Raw genomic sequence first — 16,799 nt, forward strand, 5'->3', positions numbered from 1 at the left:
AGAGAGACCTTATTACTTTAATTTCCGCATTAATTACTCCTTAATCAGGTACTAACTTGACCGTTGGAGGCGGAGCTCACAGGAGTCTCCGTTATTTTGCAGGTACAGGCGTCCGGTTCCAGTCTCGGAATTGTAACTCTCCCGCAGGACATCAGAAAACCCCGAAACATTTGGCGCCGTCTGTGGGGAGAGTACTTCAGAGATGGCATCCAAGTCTGTACCGACTTCTGAAGAGAGGCGTCCCCTAAATGACCCTCAAGTTCAGTCGGACCATGACACCGAAAGTGAATTTGAAGTTGAAACTCATACAGCTCCAGACGGGACCCTAAGGGCCCGACGTACCCGTCATACCGAAAGGAGGGAACGGGAGCATCTTCTAACAGGAAGCGAGCCAGCAGGCGCACCGCCTGTTCGGCAACAGCCAACTGATGGGTCTGCTCCCATCACAAGGAACGAACTCATGACCTTCATGAGGAACTTCAAGGGAGAGATTCAAGAGCTGATCAACAAGAAGTCGCCTACTTCAGTCAAGGAGCAGTCGGCCAAGAAACCCCCCACTTCACTGAAGAGGAAGCCAGTTCAAGGGCGAGAGGCGACTCCTCATCCTAAATCTAGGAAGCGGGAGCCACCTGCCCTTGATTTCACAAAATTCCGTTATCCTACAGGAAATAGGAAACCGGTTCGTCATATTCAGGCGGACGGGTCAAAGCAAACATTCATAGATGCTCGGCTACTGCTAGAGCAGAAGAAGAGTGACCGATTGTCAGAGTCGGCTTCTACTTCAAACTTTCAAGACAGTTTGCGAAATGCCTCGATGAGGCATACTCAGTCGTACCATGAGAGTCAGTCAGGCGGCACCTCCCGTCAGTCCGGCTTTCATAGTGCCCAGGCGGTACCAAACTTACCATTTGTGCCGCAACAACAGTATTTTATGCAGCCACCTCCATTTGGTGGACCTACAGCAAAAAACGTCCAACCTATGGACTGGCAGCTACGGTTGCTTAGACTTGGTGAACAGCCGTCGGCCTTCTCCAAGGAAATTACTGACGCCGCTCAGCCGGCCAAAGTAAAAAATGTACTAGTAGGCGCCTATGACGGCACTACTAACCCAGAAGACCATCTGATGGCATTCACCAACCTGATGTACCTTCAAGGGTTGGATGATCCCACTTGGTGCAAGTGTTTCCCAGCGACTCTCAAAGGAATCGCACAGCAATGGTTCGGCAACCTGCCGACTGGTTGTGTAAATAGCTTCAGGACGCTTGCTTACTTATTTGCCTCCAACTTCGCCATGAACATCCCTGCGAAGAAAACGACCCTTGATTTGGGAACAATTCAGCAGGGCGAGAAGGAGGGGCTTCGTTCTTACATTAGGCGGTTCAACCTGATGAGAATACAGATTCAAGGGTTACCGGATGAGGTAGCTTATACCGACTTTTTTAGAGGTCTCAAAGACGGGTCTACCTTCAAATTTGATTTGGTTCGAAAAAGGGTGGCGACTCTTCAGGAGGCCTTGATTGAAGCAGAAGCCTATATACAGGCGACTGATCTTTGTACGATAAAACAGTCGGACGGGAAAAGGTTCGACAAAAGAGAAGGACGACAGAAACAGTCGTCAAACAAAGATGAGAAAAGAAAAGAGGTCTGGGCGGCTGATTCCTCTAAACAGCCGGCCCAGAAAAAGAAAAAAGAATTTAAACCATACTCCCCAAAGTATGCGTTTAACAAGGATAACCAGTTTATCCTAAAAGAAACCAAGGGACGGATCTCAATTGAGAAGCCGGTCCCCATGAAGGGTTCTGCAAACAACCGGAACCAAGATAAAATATGTGCTTATCATGATGACGTTGGTCATCACACCAATGACTGCATCAGTCTTATGCGGTACCTAGACCGCCTGGCTGAGCAAGGTGATCTTGACACTTATGTCAAGAAAACTACGGGGAACACTTCCTCAAAAAAGCTGTCGGACAAAAAGAATCAACAGGCCGACAGCTCCGATACAGATGATGCAGTCGTCTATACCATTGCAGGCGGCTTCTCAGGAGGCGGCCCCACTATTAGGGGCAACAAAGATAATATAAGGCGGTTGGATGTAAATTCCGTTCACCAAGAACGGCCGTCCAAATATATATTTCCTGAGATTGTCATCACTGAAGAGGATCTAGGAGGGGTAAGGGGGCCGCATGACGACCCTCTAGTTATTGAATGTAAAGTGGCCAACCAGAGGGTTGGCCGAATCCTCATAGATACCGGGAGCTCCTCAGATCTCATCGGCAGCAAATGTCTGTCGAAACTGAAATATCAGACTGACTGCATACATCCGGCCTCCCACCCTTTAATAGGGTTTGGAGGAGGAGTCGTCCACCCACTGGGACGAGTAGATTTACCCATTCGCCTGGGCGAAAAAGGGGAAGGACGACACATGGTAGTCCGGTTCCTAGTAGTAGAGGAACTCTCGGCCTACAACATGATTCTGGGTCGACCAACCCTGAATAATTCCAAGGCTGTTATAATCCCGTCTCTTATGTTGCTCAAGTTTGAGAGGGATAATGGAACAGTCGGCTCCCTAAGGGGAGATCAGAGGATGGCCCGAGAGTGCTATCTCTCGGATGTCAAGCCCACTGTTATGGCCACTGGGTCAAGTGGTAAAAAAACAGACCTTGACAATGTCAAGGAGAGTGCGCCTGTTCAAGAAGCAGGCGGCAATAAGAGAAAGGCGTCCCTGACAGAGTCCGCAAGAAAAGCAAGAAAATAGCAATCATTGGCAGAGGAGCGGCCGGATGAGTTCCGCCCTCAGCCGGCTGGTGAGCATGCGGACCTGATCTTAGACGACTCACGTCCTGACCGAACAGTCAAAGTTGGGACGACTGCTCTGAGAAACCTTGGTGACGACTTTCACAACCTATTGAAAGAATACAAGGACATCTTTGCATTTGAAGTCCATGAAATGCCAGGAATTAGTCCTGATCTGGCGGTACATAAACTCGCCGTGGATCCGAAAAAGAAGCCGGTACGGCAAAAGAAGCGGAACCATGGCGAAGAAAGAAGTCAGGCGGCAGCCGCCGAAGTTAAAAAATTACTTGATGCAGGGTTCATTCGGCAATGTTACTTCCCAGACTGGGTTGCAAATGTGGTGCTTGTTAAAAAGCCGAATGGCACCTGGCGAATGTGTGTAGACTACACAGACTTAAACAAGGCGTGCCCCAAAGACAGTTACCCTCTGCCTAAAATTGATAACCTGGTCGACTCAACAGCCGGCCATGCCTTGATGAGTTTCATGGACGCCTATTCTTGTTTCCATCAAATTCCCTTATGGAAGAAAGATCAGGAGAAGACGGCCTTCGTCACTGATCAGGGGTTATACTGTTACACGGTCATGCCGTTTGGTCTTAAGAATGCCCCGGCTACCTTCCAACGAATGATAAACACTGTGTTCTTTGATCAGATTGGGAGAAACGTCGAGGCATATATTGATGATATGACTGTCAAGACTAAACTTCAGAAAGATCATCTTTCGGACCTCCGAGAAACTTTCGCCACACTCAGGCGGCACCATGTCATGCTCAATCCCAAGAAATGTGTATTTGGAGTTGAGTCTGGGAAATTTCTCGGATTCCTTATCAATCAGAGAGGAATAGAAGCGAACCCTGAGAAGGTGCAGGCGGTCATTGACATGCAGTCGCCTCGTACCATCCGAGAGGTTCAGAAGTTAACAGGTTGTCTGGCGGCCTTGGGGAGATTTCTAAGCCGATCAGGCGACAAATGCCTATACTTTTTCCAGGCAATTAAGAAAAAGGCAAGGTTTGAATGGGGGCCGGATGCTGAGGCCGCCTTCCAGAAATTAAAAGTTCACTTGCATTCGTTGCCGAGGCTGGTCAGCCCTTTGCCCAAAGAGGTTCTCTACATGTACCTGGCCGTCTCTGATCATGCATTAAGCGTTGTTCTCCTTGCTGAAAGGGACGGCTGTCAGCTCCCGGTCTACTTTGTCAGTCACGTACTGAAAAATGCCGAGTTGAGGTATCCCCTAGTGGAGAAATTTGGTCTTGCACTCTTCATGGCTGTTAAAAAATTGAAGCCCTACTTTTTGGCACATACAGTCGTCGTGTATACAGACCAACCTATCAAGCGGCCGCTGACCATCATGGAGTCGTCAGGCCGAATGATCAAATGGGCCATAGAAATACAGAGCCTCGAAGTTACTTTCGAGCCTAGAAAAGCAGTGAAGGGGCAAGCCTTTGCTGACTTTATTGTAGAGATGACTCGTCCTCCTGACTCTCAAGTTCCAGACCAAGTATGGAAGGTATATGTGGACGGAAGCTCTACTTCAAATGGTTGTGGAGCAGGCGTCATATGTCAGTCGCCAGAGGGCGACAGGTTCGAGTATGCTCTACGCTTCAGTTTTCAGGCTTCAAACAATGAGGCAGAATATGAAGCTTTACTAGCCGGGATCCGCATGTCCAAGGCGGCAGGGGCAAGAAAAATAGACGCCTGTACCGATTCACAATTGATAGTGAGTCAGTACAATGGCGAATACGAAGAAACCCATCCGGCCATGATCAAGTATTTACAGGCGGTCCGACAAGCAGTCGACTCCCTTGAGGATTTCCATCTGATCCAAGTGCCGAGATCAGAAAACAACCAGGCGGATGCACTGTCAAAATTAGCATCATCCGCCTCCTCTGATACTCCTCGAACTGTTTTTTGGGATGTAATGGAGAAGAGAAGCATCGAGGAAGACCCTATTGGAATCCTAGACAGAAGCTCAACCTGGATGGATTCAATCAGGGCATATCTGACAAACGGTACACTGCCGGATGATCCTCGACAGGCGGCAGCACTGAAAAAACGAGCCACCTGTTTTGAAATGATTAAGGGAGAACTTCACAAGAGGGGGTACCTTCAACCCTTCTTAAAGTGTGTTACTCCAGAAAAGGGACGAGAGATACTAGATGATCTTCACTCTGGTTACTGTGCTTCTCATATAGGCGGTAGGACGCTTGCTCAAAGGGCAAGGCGGCAGGGCTACTTTTGGCCTACTTTGGAAGCAGATGCAATGGAGATGGTGAAAAAATGTGACAAGTGCCAAATGTTTGGCAAACTAATTCACCGACCGGCTACTGACCTCACTACCATTCACAGCCCACTACCGTTTGCTAAGTGGGGCATGGACATTCTGGGTCCATATACGCCTGCTACAGGCGGAAGGAGGTACATACTTGTTGCCGTCGACTACTTCACTAAATGGGTAGAGGCGGAGGCTGTAAAGGGAATCAAGACGAAAGATGTAATTTCATTCATTTGGAAAAATGTCATCACTCGGTTCGGGGTTCCCATGTCTATGGTTTTTGATAATGGTCCCCAATTTGAGACGCCTGTTCTCAAAAGCTGGTTGGGTGACCAAGGAATTTCAAACTACTTTGCATCTGTCGGCCGTCCACAAGCAAACGGCCAGGTAGAAGCCTTTAATAAAATCATCTCAGACGGTCTCAAGAAAAAGATTGAACGAGCAGGCGGCCTATGGGCGGATGAACTACCACATGTTCTCTGGGCCATTAGGACAACTGAAAAAGGGGCGACTGGAGAAACTCCATTCCTCCTAACTTACGGTGCGGAAGCTGTTCTTCCAATAGAACACTACGAGCCGACTCTTCGTGTAATGCTATATGACGAAGAGGCAAACTGGGAAGCCATGCGCCTGGCATTAGACTCACTTCCTGAAAAGAGGGGCAATGCTGTCTTGCGCCATGAGATCTATCGCCTGAGAATGACTAGATCATACAACAAAAAAGTACACAGGCGTCCACTCAAAGTAGGGGACTTTGTACTTAGAAAAATGGAAGCAGTTGGTAGGGCTAATGAGTCTGGCAAACTAACTCCCAACTGGGAAGGACCCTACCGAATCTATGAGGAAGTCAGGGACGGTACCTACCGTCTGGAAACACCAGACGGACAACCGTTGCCTAGAACTTGCACTTACTATTCAATTACGAGGGGCATGCCGTCTGTACCTTTACAGTCGGCTACTCTCCATTGAGTTTTACACTCTATCTTCAGAGGGGCATGCCGTCTGTACCTTTACAGTCGGCTACTCTCCATTGAGTTTTACACTCTATCTTCAGAGGGGCATGCCGTCTGTACCTTTACCGTCGGCTACTCTCCATTGAGTATTTCACTCACAATAGGGGCATGTCGCCTGGGCATATAGTCGGCTACTCTCCATAAGAAGATGGCCGACTGGTTCCAAACACATATCCACCCCCCTAATACTTAGCTAAAAAGATTAGGGCATGGCCGACCCTGTGCCTAACAGGCGGCTACCCTCCTTTTATTTAGCACCAACGTTCACCAAGAACTTACCAAGGCCACAGGCCGGATGATCAGACCAGGCGCCAAGCCAACTGATCAAATCTACAAAACTAATACGACCTGTCCCAACATCATAGCAGGCGTCCGACGGCATCCCTCCGGATGAAATTTGTCGCAGAGAGCAGCTCCCTTTTGGGTGGAACATTGCTCTATAAACTAATTACACGGCACCTATACGACTGTCCCCAAGGGCAACCACGTAGCCGTTTTTGAGACAAGGATAACTCTATCACTAACCAAACCAGTGGTAGCAGTTGACATCTGAGTCAGATGACCGCCTGTATTACTTGGGATAAATGCAGGGGGTACCTATTGAGTTAATAGCCAACAAACGTTGGCGAATCAAGGGGATCAGCCGGCCTCCGCCACCTAGTACCTCTACTACTCAATCTAGATTGTGACGAAGACTAAGTAACTCCTATGTTAACTTAATAGTCACTCAAACTTAGTATGGAGCCTTAAAGGTATGAGTCGTCCGCCTGTTTTTAACAAACAGGGGCTCTCAACCACTACTCTTGCTAGGTTAACAAATTATGAGTTAAAAGCCAACATTGGCATAAAGGGAAACAACCGGTACCCGCCGCTTGTTATCTCTACTACTCAATTCCTTGGCGACTAGGTAATACTCTATTTACTTGGTCAGACCACTTTCCTACTTGGTTAAAATTACAAAAAGACAGGCACGCCTGCCTAAAAAGGATCCAGACAAAATAGTTCGAATACCGATTGAATAAATGGCCGACTGATCGTCTATCCTGGAAACAGACAACCAGTCGTCCAGGGGCATAGGCGGCGTACTAATTATCCGTACCTGTCTGCAACGTTCGGCCATGTACAACAGTCGGTCTAGTAAACAATTGGATATTAGATATGGAATACTTGACAAATTTGAAGCAAAACAAAAATTCATTAAAAATAAGCCGGTCATTAAAGACCAGCAAAATATTCAAAGCCCCGGCCCCCTGGCCGGGTAAATACAAAGCAAACGGCACGCAGGCCGTGGAAAGAATACATTAAGCTTAAGAAGGGGGCAGTTCAGTATTAGCAGCTGCCGCCTGGTCAGCACTCTTCTTGCTGGACTCGGCTTCAGCTGCATCCTTTTTTGATGCCTTACTCCCAAGTGGCACAAGCGCCACAACCGGCTCCTCCTCCTCCTCCAACGCTTCTCCCAACGCCTCTTCTTCAGCAGCCGCCAGGATCTCTTGATTATATGTTTCCGAACACTGGCGGTACGTTCTTTCCCAAGAGGCAAAGTCGGCACTGGGGAAGAGGCGGCCCCAGGTCATGCGCTGGATTTGAGCGGAGTCTTCCATCATCTCCCGGACGAGCTCTTTCTTCTCTTGCTCGGCCTTTTCCGAGAGCTCTTGGGTAAGACTCTTCTCTTGGCTCACCAGGCGTTCTTTTACGCTGGCCAAGGATTTCTCCATGGCTTCGTAAGAGTACATTTTTAGGCGAAGTGGTTTCAGCTCGGCCTTAAGATTTGTGATGGTCGCCTCCAGCTCGTCATTCTTCTTCTGGGCCGCCTCTAACTGAGCCCGAACAGCGGCGGTAGCCTGCGCCTGATAATAAAGAATAACAATGGTCAGTACTTCATTTTGGGCAATTTGAAACATTGCCTTATCACAGTCAGAGGCGGCCATAGCTTTTGCAGCCTTTACCTCTTTGTTCTTCCGATCAAGCGGCTTGCGAAGGCCGTTAACTCGGAGCAGGGCCTAAGTACAAAAAAAAAAAAAAAAAAAAAAAACAGGCGTCAGTTTCCAAACAAAACAAAATAACAGGCGTCCTGGAATTCAAATACTCAAAAAGTATACCTCAGCAAGGACCCCTGCAATCCCATCAAGGTCAAGGGTGCCGACACCCCTGACCGCCTCCTTTTCAGATGGAGGAACTGCTTTGATCATGGACTTGGCTACCTCTACCAAGTCAGGCCCCTGAGGGCCGGCTGCATCAAGCGTAAAAAAGCAAGTTAGACCTAGTCAAGAAGGAAGCAAGTGTAAAAGTTTTTACAAGTAATTGTCCATACTTCTAGGCGACCCTGCCGGGGTTTTAGAAGAAGTGGCCGGCTGCTTCTCAGCCGCCACTGTTTTTCCTGGAAGACCTAGGAGAGCTTGCAACAGTCGTCCTCCGGGCCTTGGGGTCCGGCTGTTGCGAGGAAGAAGCTCTTGGAGTGCCCGACTGAAAAAAAAAGGAACTCCTAAAAGAGGAAGAGTTAGTATATGCATAAGACAACTCCTAAAAGAGGAAGAGTTTCGAAGCCTACCAAGGGTGCCCCCTTGTTGGGGGAGTCGGTACAAGACTGTTGCATGAGAGAGGCCCGCAACATGGCCGCCGCAGTCTTGGATGCTGTTATTTTACTCATGGCGTCAGCTGCAAAAAATAAACAGCAAAGTTAGTAAAAATCCCAAGTAAACAAGGCGTGAAAAAACAGAGTATTTGTCAGGCCGGCTACCTCTAGAGCACCGACTGCTGAGGCCACAGGCGGCCAAAAGGTACTCGTCATAGAGCCACTTGAAGCTCGGGACGCAGTTTAGGGGTACTTGCTCTCGTACCCCTGAAGTAGAGTTCACCCTAGTCTCTACTTTGAAGAGTCCTTTGTCTAGGATCTCTTTTTTAGCCTTTGGGGGAACAGGCGGCATGCTGCGGCCGCCTGCGAGAAGAGGCGGATCCCTATTCCACTTGTTAAAGCGTTTGTTCAGCTCCGTGTCTGAACCCTCGATGATAAGGAAGGTGTTCCGCCAATCCTTCCATTTGTTCGCCTTACCTCTCGTCATGAGGTAGCCCCTATGGCTTGTTAATTGATACCAGCCGGTACCTCCCGACTTAGGGGTCCGGCTGAGATAGTTCATGTGGGCGAAAGCCTCAAAGCTTGGCTCCACCCCGTACATTTCGCACCCGGCCACATAGCCGAGTACGTTTACCCGAGAGTTGGGGGCTAAATGCCATAACCCCAAATCATACCCATCTAAAATCCGCTGAACAGCCGGATGTAATGGGAAGCGCAGTCCAGCTTTGATGGCCGCCACATAGCAGCCAAAGCAGCCGTCATCATAGCTGGTACCAGCCGGCCAGACGACAGTGTCTTCTGGATCCGGCACGAACAGTAAAAATCCGGGGCCCATTCTGTGGTTAGCTATAAAGCTCTCCACTTTGTCTTGCATGGCTGCGATCCGGCCCCGGGGTACCGTGCAGTAGTAGGGGGTGTTTTCCTCTCTGTAAGAGGCGGACGGCTCCGCCCAATTGCCCCCCTTCTCAACTGCATGAGAAAGCCTCGCCTCTTGTAGTCGGCTGTTTCTTTCTTCTGAGCCTGGAGAAGCGTGGCCAGAAGAGCTGGACTCGGACTCGTCCTCTGACGAGTCCGAAGAGGACGACTCCTCCCCTCTCCCAGAGGGGCCCGCCTCCTCTCCCTTAGAAGGAGCAGGAGGAAAATTAGACATATCAACGGTGAAATGGGAAGGGACCACCTTGACCCCTCCCTCAGAACTGTCGGCTTGGCAGCCGCCTCGTTTCACTTCTACATCTGGCGCCTGGTCAGATGTTTCACTAATGAGCACCCTTTGGGAGGAGCCGTCCGAGTTTGAGATCATAGCAGTCTTTTTTGTTCTGGCCATCACGTTCTGCATAGACACAGATACAGTCGGACTTTGTATAAAGGGCAAAGATGGGTCCAGAAAAGGGCAGGCGGCACTCCTAGTCCTAGATTCAGCCGTCCCCGGTGACCGGCTGATCACTAACTTAGGTCGTGTCGTGTGCTTCCGTGATGCCATTTCAAAAAATAAAAAGAAAATTAAGAGTAAGAGAACTGAGTTACCTGAACGAGTGACGGTTGATGAAGTTCTGGAAATCCGGTGCAGTCGGCTTGTCAGAACAGGCGGTAGGCAGAAAAAGTCCAAAATGTCAGAGCAAGTTCAGGGGTCCGAATGTTCTCAAATAGTTCTCAAAGTGTGAAAATGACTCAAGGCAACTCTCCCTTATATAGGCGAAGTGAGAAGGCGAAGGGTCACTTCCAGAATTCAAAATTTGGGCGGGAAAATCTCTCGTCCATTCGCCGACTGACACCTGTAGCAGGCCGTCGCCCGTTACAGTGCGACACCTGTCACAGGTAACACGTGACCAATCACGTGCCACCTGTGAGGGGCAAATGATTAGGGGATTTTGCTCCTACCAATCGGAATGCGCCACGTGGGCCAATCAGGACCTACCAAGTGTCCCCTAGTTGGAACTGTCAGGGCTTGCCACGTGGCACGCGCTTATTCGTCCACCTTGGACCTGTTATGTCACGACATGTGGCATACTCCATGCCTAATGGAGAAACCGGCCACCCAGGCCCAACTTCCGAGGGAAGCCCAATCGGCCCTAGGTTTACCTAAACCTAGGATGGGCACGTTTCCCAAGGTTATAAATACCTCCCTTAATCCTCATTAAGGGGGGGTCAGGACAGAAACATTACGGAACACACTAATAACCGGCTGATCTCGCTAACTAAGCAGATTACCTACCTTAAACACTCTCACCTAGAGAGACCTTATTACTTTAATTTCCGCATTAATTACTCCTTAATCAGGTACTAACTTGACCGTTGGAGGCGGAGCTCACAGGAGTCTCCGTTATTTTGCAGGTACAGGCGTCCGGTTCCAGTCTCGGAATTGTAACTCTCCCGCAGGACATCAGAAAACCCCGAAACAAAAGGTGTGTTTGTTTTGGTGTCACAGCACTTGGTCAAGAAGCAGGGGTAGATTGTTACGGTTCGAGTCAATACCTCAACAACCTCTTATACCAAAGAGGCGTACAAGGAAACCACCACAATCATCTCCACAAGATCCATCTCCAGTCTACTTTCAACCAATGGCTACTAAGGAAGATATCGAGAACATCAACAGGACAATTGAAATGTTGTCTAACATGATGCAAACGCTCACCACTAGAGTCAACACGGTAGAGCAAGACAATCAGAACAGTTTCACTGCCGCTGCAATGGACAAGATTAAGGAACAGATGAGTAAGATTTTTGAAGAATTCACTTATGTAGAGCAACTTGTCGCCTCTTCGTCCATAAGGGACAAACTTCCTGAGAAGTTTTCCACTGCTGACATTTCCAAATTCAAGCCTACTGATAATCCGCTCTTCCATTTGAAGGCCTTTTCTGCGACCATGGCTCTTAAGGGAGTAGATGTGACACTCTTCCCTACGGTGTTCCCTCTTTCCTTAGAGCACGCCTGTCAACAATGGTTCTACTCTTTGGAATCCAAACATGTTGCGACCTTGGAGGATGTTGCCGAAAGCTTCATGAATCGTTACAAGTGTAACATTCAGGCCAAGACTTCTGAACGTGAACTCTCCATTCTCAAACAGAAAGAGAATGAAGGCTTCACCACTTAATTAAGCAGATGGAGGGAAACAGTTGCGCTCTTGGTGGATTCCCCCAAGGAAAAAGAGATAGTTCGCTTGTTCATTGCCAATTTGACTCATAAGTACAAGCAACATTTGAAGTTTCTGCCTTTGAGTACCTTCAAATCTGTATACGATATTGGAATCAATATTGAGGATGAACTGATGAATACTGCTGGTAGCAACAATAATAACAGCACTTGGAAAAACAAGAAGAACAACACTCCTTCTTCTTCGTCTTCCAAGCCCAATAATGCTACCATTAATATCAATATCAATGATGTGCTGGCTCTTAATGCTCCTCCTCAAAGATTCGAAAGGCAAAGGAGGGTTTACACGCCTTTAGGAATGACTTATGACGCTGCTTTTGACCGTTAGCATGGTTAAGGATTTATTATGCCAATCGGACCGTTTCCAGAACCTCGACTAGAGAATAGAACCGCTAGCTATGACCCCAATGCTTATTGCAAGTTTCATCAAGGCAAGGGTCATAATACTGAGAAGTGTTGGAGGTTGAAGGATGCGATCCAAGACCTAATTGATGCTAATCAACTTCCTGTCCCTCCAGGGGGCAAGAAGCCTAACATTCAAACAGGTCCTCTTTCTGATGCTTTGGCTATCATGGGAGATGAAGTCTCCTTTGATCCGTCAATACTCATTCAACCTGTGAATGAACCTTTGCCGGAAGTGGTATTTGTCTCGAGCTATGAAGAAGTGAATGGAATTTGGGATAGTGACGATGAAGACGTCTATCTCAAGGATATAGCCTGTTCATCTCTTGGCACAAGTGAAGATGTTTGGGGAGACCTTGAGGTTAAGGTTCTCATTAGAAGTGGACGGTTGCAACAACCTAGTCCACCTCCACCTCCACCTCCACCGCAATCACAACCAATAGTTGACCCCATCGACCCTGTGAACAACGATGTGGTCAAACAATTACAAAAGACCAACGTGGAAATGAATGTATGGAAGCTTTTGGCCACCTCTCACGAGCATCGAAAGGCTGTGATGAATGCGCTGGTGAAAATAGGAGTTGATGATGATATGACTCCTTAAGGACTGGTCAACTTTCTCACTACTGAATTGCCAAGTACTAGCAATTTGATTTCTTTTTCTGACAAGGATCTGCCCCCGGAAGGGGACCAACATAACAAGGCCTTACACCTCACTATGGTGTGTAGGCAGATGAATGTTCCTATGAGCCTGGTTGATAATGGCTCTGCAATCAATGTATGCCCACTCCGCACTGTAAAGAAGTTGGGCATAAAGAATGAAAAACTGACTCCCTCTACTCAAGGGATCCGTGCTTATGATAATACTCGCCGTCAAGCCGTGGGTATTATCATACTAAACATAACTACTGGGGCCATTGAACGTTGCACCAAGTTTCAGGTGGTGGACATTAAGGCCTCTTTCAATCTGTTGTTAGGACGTCCTTGGCTTCATGAGCTAAAGGCGATCCCATCATCGTTGCACCAGAAATTGAAAGCCATAGTAGGAGGGGTTCCAATTACCATTGATGCCTCTCCCATGCGCATTCAAGTTATCGACACTCCTATCGTCCATGTCGAACATGACGAAGAAGATGAAGATCTTTTGGGGTTTTCACTCGATGATGTTCTCATGATCGAAGAAGAGGAGAAGCGTCATCTCGACTTTAATCCCTATTCAAACACCAATATTAATGCCATTATGAAGAATCAAGGGCATTTCCCTGGAATGACCCTCGAACTCAAAAAGAAAATGGCTGAACTTTGGGGCCATCCTGGTACACTCAAGAAAGATACCTTTGGCTTGGGATTCAAGCGAACAAAATAAGATGTGAAACAAGCCCTCTTGAAAATGAAGGCTCGCAATAACGCTCGAATCATGAAGATGGAAATGGCCATGGATCCATATCCATTCACCCTCAATGGCCAGTACATCAAAGAAGGGGAAGACTTCCCATGCTATGAATTCCCTGAACCTTTCGTCCACGATGGGAAGCGTGAACCAGGATTCGAGATGTTCCTCGATTGTGACTTTGTCGATGAAGGCGAAGAACTCTTCACAACTGAGAAACCAGCTAGTCCAAGCTCTGATGATCTAAACATTGACCTTCTTTTTGGACTAGAAAAGAATGAATCCAAGCCTACCTACAATGATGATTCCGAGCTCATTCAAGCTGTTATATCAAACAAGGATTTTGACCCCTCCGAGTTAATCGTCCAGGCTGATGATATTTCAAAGGGATGACGCAAGACATGTAGGATCACTACGCCAAACGGAGAGAAGTTGGAAATAACCGCTGGCGAAGGTCCTATGTTTGATGAGTCTGAGTCGTCCGGGTCCGAGTCCGAGTCTGAGTCTAAGTCTGTAGATGAGTCCCTAGGTTCTGAGGCCGACCCTCTTTCTACTATAGAGTCCAATCCTTAGTCTCTTGTTGAGTCTTCTCTTTCCGGTGAGGTCACAGCTGACCTTGCCCCTTTTGATGTATTGACCGATGAATTCAATAAAATGAGTACCTTTGCTTAAGATGCGTGTCATTCCCCTAACCCTGATCAATATTGCTTTGCTAACGATAAAAATGACAAAGAAATAATAAAAGCAATGGAAGAACATGAAAATAAAACGACAGTTATCGAAGATACAGAAACATTTAATATTTCAATGATACGACTATTAAAGAAGTAAAAATTGGATTAACACTAAGTCAAGATGAACGCAAAGAGCTAATTAACTTGCTTAGTGAATTTGTTGATGTATTTTCTTGGTCATACCAAGATATGCCAGGAATTGACAGGGATATAGCTCAGCATACGATACCACTCATTCCAGGTATGAAGCCTGTCAAACAAAAGTCGCGCCGTATGAAACCGGACGTGGCTCTCAAAATCAAAGAAGAAATCAGAAAGCAATTGGCCGCAGGTTTCATCAAAGTATCCAAGTATCCAGAGTGGATAGCAAACGTGGTTCCAGTTCCAAAGAAGGATGGAAGGGTCAGAATGTGTGTTGATTACAGGGACCTCCAGTTCCAAAGAAGGATGTAAGGGTCAGAATGTGTGTTGATTATAGGGATCTCAATAAGGAAGCCCGAAAAGATGGGTTCCCTCTACCTCACATTGACATTCTGGTCGATAACACAGCAAACCATGCACTCCTATTGTTCATGGACGGCTACGCCGGATATAATCAAGTATTAATGGCCGAAGAAGATATGGAGAAAACCACATTCATCACACAATGGGGTACGTATTGCTATACGGTAATGCCATTCGGGTTGAAAAACGCGGGTGCCACCTACCAAAGAGCAGCCACGACATTGTTACATGATATGATGCACAAAGAGGTGGAGGTCTATGTTAACGATATGATCGTCAAGTCAAAAGATCGCCCAGGCCACATCATTGCACTTCGCAAGTTCTTTGAAAGACTCTGCAAATACAACATGAGATTAAATCTAGCAAAGTGTGCATTTGGAGTCACATCAGGCAAGCTACTTGGATATGTGATCAGTTCTCGAGGGATCGAAATCGATCCCACAGAAGTCAAAGCGATCATGGCCATGCCACCGCCTAAGAATGAGAAGGAAATTCGAGGCTTCATTGGAAGGCTGCAGTATATAAGTAGGTTCATATCAAAACTCACAGCGATATGTGAACCTATATTCAAGAAGCTTAAGAAAAATGTCCCAGTCACATGGGATGACGATTGCCAAAAAGCTTTCGACAAAATCAAAGAGTACCTGGCAAACCCACCCGTGCTAGCGCCAGCAATACCTAACTTTCCTCTTCGACTCTACCTTACGGTCACAAGAGAAACGATGGGGGAAATGCTAGCACAAGAGATCGAAAGCAAGGAGAATGCAATTTAATACTTGAGCAAGAAGCTTCAAGGATACGAGACACGATACACACCACTTGAAAAGTTTTGGTCTGGCACTTGTGTGGGCCGCACAGAAACTAAGACATTACATGCTCACTCATACAGTCCATATCGTGTCCAAGATGGATCCTCTCAAATACTTGTTTGAAAAAGCAACACTCAATGGCAGATTATCAAGGTGGATAGTCAATCTTGCTCAGTTTCACTTGAAATTTGTACCACAAAAAGCCATCAAAGGTTCTACGGTTTCTGACTTCTTAGTAGATTTTCCGCTAGAAGATGTTGAGAAAGAAGAAGATGAATATGATTTCCCTGACGAAGATTTACTCATGACCAAAGATGATAGCTTGACGCTCTATTTCGATGGAGCTTCAAATCAAAAAGGTTGTGGTGTAGGAGTCTTCCTTGTATCACCCAATGAAGAGCATATCCCAATTTCCATGAAGCTCGACTTTGATGTCACCAACAATGCCGCAGAATATGAAGCATGTATTTTGGGATTAGAAACAGCTGTGGCCTTGGGAATCAAGAAGCTCAGAATCTACGGTGATTCTTCACTAATCATTAACCAGATCTCCAAGAGATGGAAAGTGAGAAGTAAAAGTCTCGCTACGTATCAATCTCATTTAGAAACTCTCACGGAGCAACTAGATGAAGTGGAATATACGTATTTGCCTAGAGAAGAAAACCAGTTCGCCGACGCACTAGCTAAATTAGCATCAATGGTGCGAATTCCAACGGATACAATTAAAATGTCGTTGACCATAGAAAAGAGATATGAACCGGCTTATGTTCACGCACTTGATGATGAACAAGAATTGCAAGAAGAAGATGAAGAGTCATGGTATACAGATATCCTTAACTACGTGACAAGAGGAGAATACCCTCCTAATACTGATAAAAGGGCACGTCGTGCTTTGAGGCTCCTGGCCTCATAGTATGTGCTCATTAGGGTAGAACTCCACAAAAGGACTGCACTAGGAAGAAATCTCTTATGCATAGCCAAGAAAGAAGCACACAAAACCATGGAAAATCTTCATGCCGGCATATGTGGAACGCATATGAATGCTAAGATGTTAGTCAAGAAGATTCAACGACAAGGTTATTATTGGACTACTATGGAAAGAGATTGTCACGAATACGTCAAGAAATGTATGAAATGTCAAGTTTTTGCAAATTTA

Source organism: Chenopodium quinoa, unplaced genomic scaffold (assembly GCF_001683475.1).
Source record: "Chenopodium quinoa cultivar QQ74 unplaced genomic scaffold, ASM168347v1, whole genome shotgun sequence".
Lineage (NCBI taxonomy): Eukaryota > Viridiplantae > Streptophyta > Magnoliopsida > Caryophyllales > Amaranthaceae > Chenopodium > Chenopodium quinoa.